The following is a 7895-nucleotide window of genomic DNA, read 5'->3' on the forward strand; positions in this document are numbered from 1 at the left end:
TGCATGGTCGGGCGCCCTGCCTTTTTTATTTTTCATTTTTTTTTACTTAATTGAGTTAATTAGTTAGTATGTAATGTAATTAGTTAGTTAGTTTTAGGCCGGTTTTGTTAGTTAGTTTAGGTATTTTGTATAGTTAGTTTAGTATTTTGTATAGTTTGTTTAGGTATTTTGTATAGTTAGTTAGTTTAGGTATTTTGTATAGTTAGTTTAGGTATTTTGTATAGTTAGTTTAGGTATTTTGTATAGTTAGTTAGTTTAGGTATTTTGTATAGTTAGTTAGTTTAGGTATTTTGTATAGTTAGTTTAGTTATTTTGTATAGTTAGTTTAGATATTTTGTATAGTTAGTTTAGGTATTTTGTATAGTTAGTTAGTTTAGGTATTTTGTATAGTTAGTATGGATTTAGTTTGTAATTTAGTATATGTATGTACTTAGTTAGTATATGTATTTTGTATAGTTAGTTTATAATTAGTATATGGATTTAGTTTGTGCTTTAGTATATGTATTTGGTATACGGACGACTCCTCCACCGACACCCTCTCTCGCAAACTAGCTAGCGTCGCCGACACCCTCTCTCTCGCAAACACGCGTCCACCGACACCCTCTCTCTCTCTCTCTCGCAAACACGCGTCGCCGACACCCTCTCTCTCTCTCGCAAACACGCGTCGCCGACACCCTCTCTCCCTCTCTCGCAAACACGCGTCGCCGACACCCTCTCCCTCTCGCAAACACGCGTCGCCGACACCATCTCCCTCTCGCAAACACGCGTCGCCGACACACTCTCCCTCTCGCAAACACGCGTCGCCGACACCCTCTCCCTCTCGCAAACACGCGTCGCCGACACCCTCTCCCTCTCGCAAACACGCGTCGCCGACACCCTCTCCCTCTCGCAAACACGCGTCGCCGACACCCTCTCCCTCTCGCAAACACGTGTCGCCGATTAGGGTTAGGGTTTGGTTTGTGTTTGATTAGGGTTAGGGTTTGGTTTGTGTTTGATTAGGGTTAGGGTTAGAACATGTACTTATCGATTTAATTCTTTTGCAGAAACAATGGATCCATTCGAACGGGACTTGGAACAGGAAGACATGTTCGCGGACATAATCCGCGATGGTACAGAAGCCGACCGAGAAGACCGCAGCTCCGGTGATGGAGAAGCCCGCGGCTCCGGTCATGGAGAAGCCGACGGCTCCGGTCATGGAGAAGCCGACGGCTCCGGTGACGGAGAAGCCGACGACGGCTCCGGTGACGGAGAAGCCGACGGCTCCGGTCATGACGAGGTATTAATGGAATTCTATATGTACATATGTATTGAGGCATTAGTATAGAGGCATTAATGCAATTCTATATGTATTCTCTTAGGCCTCCGAAGATAAGATAGAGAAATGAGGCCCGGCAAAGAAGCTGACCAAAAAAGACCACTTCACAATTGAAGCTATATCACCGGAAGGCCAACCGGTGGTACCCGAGAATGTCGGAGTGAAGTTCAAAAATCAGTGCGGAGTTGTGGTTAGAGATCGTATCCCGATCACTGTCAGAGAATGGAACAAGACCAAGAATGTTTCCGAAAATCAGGTTGCCGATAGGTACAAAGACACACTTTTCAGAGACCTCATGGCACATTTCACTTTGCCAGATTTGGGATCGGAGTCTGAGAATGCTAAGCAGCGGGCGCTAGTGAAGAAATGGGCTCTTAAGAAGATGGGGGAACTTTTCCAGGCGTATAAGAACCGGTTATGGAAAAATTATAAGAAAGACAAGAAGCCTCCATTATTCGAGAACTACCTAGCGAAGCAGGAGCATAACTGGGAAGAATTTGTGAGGTACAAAGAATCAGAGGAGGCTGTGAACCTGTCAACGAAAAACAAGAAGAATGCAAGCGAGAAGAAATATCACCATCATACGGGGCGAGGGGGCTACGGAAGAGCCATGCCTAAGTGGGATGCACAAGAGGCTGAGATGGAGCTGAACGGGATCACTCCAGAACCCACGCGAGAAGGATGGGACACTAGGGCTCAAAATTGGTTCCTCGCGCATGGCTGTGAGTATGACATGAAGACAGGGAACATTGTTGAAAGTGACACCAGGGTTAGGGTACCCAGGCAAAAATGGATTGAAGTGACGACAGATATAAAGGCGGGAAAACTAAAGTTTGCTCCCGGTAGAGAGAAAGACTTGCTGACGCTTGTCCTCGGTAATCCTGAGAAGGGAGGACGAACAAGAGGCTTCGGCCCTAGTGTTCCGTGGTCGCTTGGGTTTTCGGCCGACGCGGAGACTTATAGAAGCCGAGCGAGAGCTAAACAACGCCAGCTGGAGGTGCAGAATGACCGGATGGCCGAGTTCCAACGCCGACTTGACCAGCAGCAGCGGGAGCTTCAGCAGCAGCAGCGGGAGATAAATGAACTAAAAGGACAGCGCCCGCCAGATAATACCGCTGACATATCTCAGCGACGAGACAGCAGCGTGGCCGACTCGGAGGACCCTCCTACACGGATGATGATAGATGCCGGTCCTAGCGACCCCTTGGATGGAATCAAGGAGCAAACACCTTGTGATCTCCATGAGGTGTTCAGGAAGGTTTCTGTTAAGGTGGCGGTCGGCTATGTCTTACCGGCATTTGGACCTGAAGGTGAGCCGGCAACATGGCATGGCAATCCGATTCCAGCTGGCTATGCTCGTGTCGGGGTGGATTCAGTTGTCCCGTCGTGGGAGACATTGGAGCTCGATATCCCTGGAGGTGATGGGGGCTTACACTCAGAGAGGTGCTGGGAGAAATCATTCTCTGGGAAAAGAAGAACATCAGGCTGCCAGGCTGGGTAGCACCTAGTACCAGTCGTCCCAGCAGGTCACCATCACCTCCTCCAGGTGATCGCAGGCCACCATCACCTCCTCCTACTGATCACATGTCGCCACCATCACCCCGTGGGTACGACGTCGACCACGACATCGGTAGTCCATCTCCATCTCCAGCGCCGCCGCCTCCGCCCACTAAGACTCGGAATGCACCCAGCCGGAAGCGTTTCAAGAGTCCTGTCCGCAAGAAGTCGCCCCTCCCAAAAGTACCAAAGGTTCCTCCCCCCCCCCCCGTCCTTACGATCGTACCCCGGAGGAAAATGATGCCATTGTTAAGAAATACAATTATGATTTTTTTCATAAGCCAAAACCTCCAGCGCCAGAGCCATACACAGAGAAGCAAATAGAATATGCTACTAGTTTTCTGAACACAACATCGCAGTATGAGTTACACGAGAAGAAGGATGACTATACACGCACTCTTGCGAAGGTAATTGACCAAAAGAAGGATGAAAAGGCTAAGGAGAAGGACATTGCTGGCACGAGCAAATCATCAGCTAGAAGTGCAGCTGAGAAAAAGTCAAGTTCAACAAGTGCACCCCTCAAGGCCAAGCAAACGACAAAAGGCAAAAAGAGAAAGGAAGTTCCCCTCCTCGGTGCTCAGCCCAAACAATCGATCCCAGCACTCAAAGTGCTTAATGTTCCCAAGCTGTACCAGGAACATCATGGTGGTATCGATATGGAAGAAGCAGCAAGGCTAGCGGCTGCTTGTTCAGTTACCGTGGAGGAATTGCTGTCTGCAGCAGATGCTGCACTACCCACTACTGATATAGCTCCTAAATTTGTCTACGGGGCCGACTTGGTCAGCAGAGAGCAGCTGCATAAACTGCCAACACATATGCGGAATTTGCATCAGTGGTACCTTGATGCATGCAAGGAGAACATAATGTACATCGTGGCGAGTATACCATGGGAATATTACTACCGAAAGGAGGAGATCCATATTGAGATGAATGAACTCTGGCAGTTATTCAATCTAGATGCCCTCGACAAATCTCTCATGAGTTGCTATTGCTTGTAAGTTGTTAACTACATATAAGTTCATTTTCATTCAGTTCATGTTCGTTTTCATTGCATATATATACTCATTATATCTTATGGGTTCTCTTATGCAGACTGAAGATCAGTGAATGCAAAAGTAATAATATTATCAATGTTGGGTTTGTTGACCCAGATAAAATACATGTTGAAACGGTGAAGCATAAAAGCGAAGAAACGGGGGGAAACCTACTAAGGTTTTTGGGGGAGCAATATTTCTGTGATTCAATATTGTTTCCTTACAACTACGAGTGAGAGTCTTAATGATCTTTTATGCACATTCAATTTTTCTTACTCGATGTTAAGTGTAATTCCTGACGTATATGCATAACATGTGCAGCTTCCACTGGATTCTACTAGACATTCAACCTGATAAGGGAATAGTTGAAGTAAAAGACCCACTGAGTAGAGGCGTGGACGGGTTCCAGGACTTGCAGAAGTTGCTCCAAGTGTAATTTCCTTCATCGCCGCGCTTTATCTTTCGTGAGATATCAATTAATTATCCACTCATTCAATCATTCTTTTGCCTGGCAGGACTTGGCAAGCTTTGAAGAATCTTCATAAGGAGATTACCTTTGCAAAGAAGCTAACATTTACTCCTGTACCGTGCCCCCAGCAGCCACAAGGGACGAATCTATGTGGATACTACGTTTGCGAGTCCATTCGCATGTTAACCACTGAGAAGCAGAACAAAAATAAATTCGACGTAAGCAATAACATTCACAACTTTATTTATTATCATCAATATTTCGTTATCAAGACTGATATAGTCATACTCATCTCATTTTCGTATATAGGTCGACTTCATGCGGGACAGACTCCAACCAAAGGAACACGCACTAGGAATCGCGGAGGAACTGGCGGGACTTTTGGTTAGAGAAGTAATAAACAACAAAGGCTTGTTTAGTCCAAATAGATGCTCTACCTCCAAATAGACGGTCGTTAGTACCGCTTGTCGATCGTGAGCTCCATGTATATATGTAGGGAATCTACGAATATGTGTAAGGGGAATCGACTTTTGCTTCCAATATTTGTTTGATCGATCTATATATATATATAATGAATGAACGTGTACAACTTCTAGTAGCGTACAAATATATGCAACTTTTATTTTCGAACGAAAAAAATGAAATAACAGGCGGTCGGTGGCGAGGGGGAGGGGTGCTGCACCCCTCAAACCCTAAAGCAGCAGCGTTGTGCGCGCGCCACGTAGAGGGCCTTTTGTCGCGGGTGGTAATACCGCCCGCGACAAAAGGGCCTGTCCCCTGCGCGCCCCGCGGCTGCCACGTGGTGGACCTTATGTAAGCGACCCGCGACAAAAGGCCTCCCTTTTATCGCGCCTTGCTTGTCGCGGATGGCCGCCCGCGACAAAAGGCCCTTACCACCCGGATCAAAAGGCCTGTTTTCCACTAGTGAGTGAAAATGGAGGTCGTGGTGGGGGATCCCAAGGAGAAGATCTTCTAGGTGACGGCGGAACTCAAGGCTCATCTGCTCATCATGGGGTGTTGGGCATTTGGACCTGTCAAAAGGTAACAGAATCGACACTGTCTTCTGCAGTTCTTCTACTATTAGCTGAACTTCCTGTTGTTTTTTACGCTGGCTTGATGCCTGAGTACATAGGAACTAAATGAAATTCAGGTTCCAAAACCCGTTCTCCCCCATGTGAAATTTATTCTTTCCAAGTTCGACCGCAGAGATCACTTGTGTAGCCTAGATGAAATATGAACCGACTATAACATCTAGTCCGCGACTCATGAAATTTTGCATCACTGATTATTAGGTTTGATTTTCAGACATTCATGTAATAAGATCTGTGAACTCTCATTACGCAGATCCTTCCTCTCTAAATTACCAGAGGAAGCTTCATGTTCCTCCGAAATTTGACTGGTGGAGGAGAATGGCATGCGTTGCGTGTTTGTGTGCGCCGATGCTGCCTCTTCATTTCTTGATACTAACTAATAAGAAGCGATGAGGGTGCTTCTGTATATTTTTGCTTAGGTTTTTTTAAAACATAATTGTTGCTTAATTAGGGGACTTTCAACATGAAAAGTTACATTGAAATAATTATTTGCATGTACATGTTTTTGCAAATTTCCTACTAGGTACAATGCACATAGAAATTATGCTTGATTGACTAATGATGACAGCATTTCTAATGAACTAATGGTTGTGATTAAATTACTTAAGTTGAAAAATAATTGGTTTCTAGCCAATGCAGATGAACTGGGAATATTTTCACATTCTCATATGGTGAAAAGTTGTGAAAAAAGCCGTCACAATGCTTTGTCATGAGTTAACGTTACATAATTATAATTATTCTATCTAGATGAGAGCCTTTCCGAGAAGACCAAAAAGATAACTAGGGGCATCAATGTTGACAATATGTATATGCGACTCTACCTTACCATTTCAGGTCAGCCAGCCACCACTTAATTGCATTGAGTTTAATAATTCCTTTTTGGGCTCTATGGACCTTTACATATTAAAACCCAGTGTTATTAGTTCAAATTTCAAGAGCCCGAGAGATGATTGCTACTCTTGTTTTCATAGCTAGATCATCTTACTTATAGTTTCCTTTCCTTCCAAGCCCAGTGACATTTAGTAAGGATAAATCTCATAAACCAGATTGAGGTTCATGTGTTGTTATTTATTAAGTTCGAGCCTGGCTTTTTCTCTCAAAGATTCTGCAAATGGTTGGGGAAGGTCTCGTGTAGGATGAAATGATTTATGTCTATAACAAAAACCAATCAAATACTCCATCTGTTCCTAAATATAAGATGTTTTGGTAAGTTAATTTGGCTTACCAAAAAATATTAGGGAACATAGGCAGTAGGCTGTTGAAGATGAACAATTTACTAAGTAGATTTATGCATCCGCATGCATATAATAACTATACATCACTGATGGTAGATCTGTATTACGCGATTGTATTTTACAGATAGAGCCCTGAATAAAGTATTGTACAATTGCATCAATAAAAAGCTATAATTGGTGTCTTCTTTCCGCGTTCGCCTTACAAACAAGATAATGATATATCTACGGGCCCTCTTAGATGGAGATGCAAGAAATGCACATTAGAACTAGCTATACTTACACAATTGTCTCCTAGGTAGAAAGCGCATCAACCTTCACTCTTTAGCATCAACTATCTCCTTTATGCTTTGAGCATCTGTTCTCTATTTATGAACCATGTCAATTGAACCCCTATGGCCATGCTATATTTTATTTATCCCCCTTTTCGAGAAGCAAAAAATTGTATCTTACATTATATGCCTGAAGATATCTTAATAATCATACAACAATTGCTTTTATACTTCATTGAGAGATAACTTCCTTCACAACCATTATGTATTTCAGAGTCGCTATGCATACGATATTGATTTTTTTCCGATAAAGATACAATACCGATTACAGGGAAGTGGCGCCCAGATGCAAGGGTGGCGAGCACTCTACACTCCTCAGGCATGGCTGACTGGCACCTACTATGCAAGTTCGCCTCTCCAGGAATTTCCAGAGGCTGCCCCAGCCGGATCTGGCAAACAGGGAGACCAAACCAAAACAATGTGATCTCGGTGGCCCTGTGGTTGATTGGCTAGGGCGCGAGGGCTTGTGTTGGCACCTATATAAGCACAAGGAGCATGCTGTGATCCGTTTCTAGATTGCATAGCAACAATTACATCTTGGCCAGATTTCTAGATACATAGAATCTAGATAAAGTTGAGTCAACTAATATGGATCAGATAGAGTATATAAATATTACATTTTGCCATGTCGACAATTATGGAATGGTAGAAAATTATGTTTACTGGTACAACAAAGATATAAACTTGAGGCATGTATGTACTGATGGGATTATAGAAAATGGAAGCAAGCTTAATACATTTAAGCAATCATGTGAACACACATAAATTATGACACATGTTTCAATTTATTGTCTATAACATAATTTTCCTATCCCGTGGCAACACACGGGCAATTGTCCTAGTATAAAACTTAAACCTGGATACA

General features: G+C 43.8%; 2 long non-coding RNA genes across 2 annotated transcripts; both read left to right on the plus strand.

Moving 5' to 3' along the window:
* Positions 1-3772: 3772 nt before the first annotated feature.
* LOC139838657 (uncharacterized) lies at positions 3773-4339 on the plus strand. Its single transcript, XR_011756372.1, has 3 exons — positions 3773-3866; positions 3965-4138; positions 4228-4339. It is a non-coding gene; the product is annotated as an uncharacterized lncRNA (long non-coding RNA).
* Positions 4340-5304: 965 nt separating this feature from the next.
* Positions 5305-7668, plus strand: LOC127342435 (uncharacterized). The gene is made up of 2 exons (XR_007876654.2): positions 5305-5416; positions 7302-7668. It is a non-coding gene; the product is annotated as an uncharacterized lncRNA (long non-coding RNA).
* The last annotated feature ends 227 nt before the right edge of the window (positions 7669-7895 follow it).

Source organism: Lolium perenne, chromosome 1, assembly GCF_019359855.2.
Source record: "Lolium perenne isolate Kyuss_39 chromosome 1, Kyuss_2.0, whole genome shotgun sequence".
Classification (NCBI taxonomy): Eukaryota; Viridiplantae; Streptophyta; class Magnoliopsida; order Poales; family Poaceae; genus Lolium; species Lolium perenne.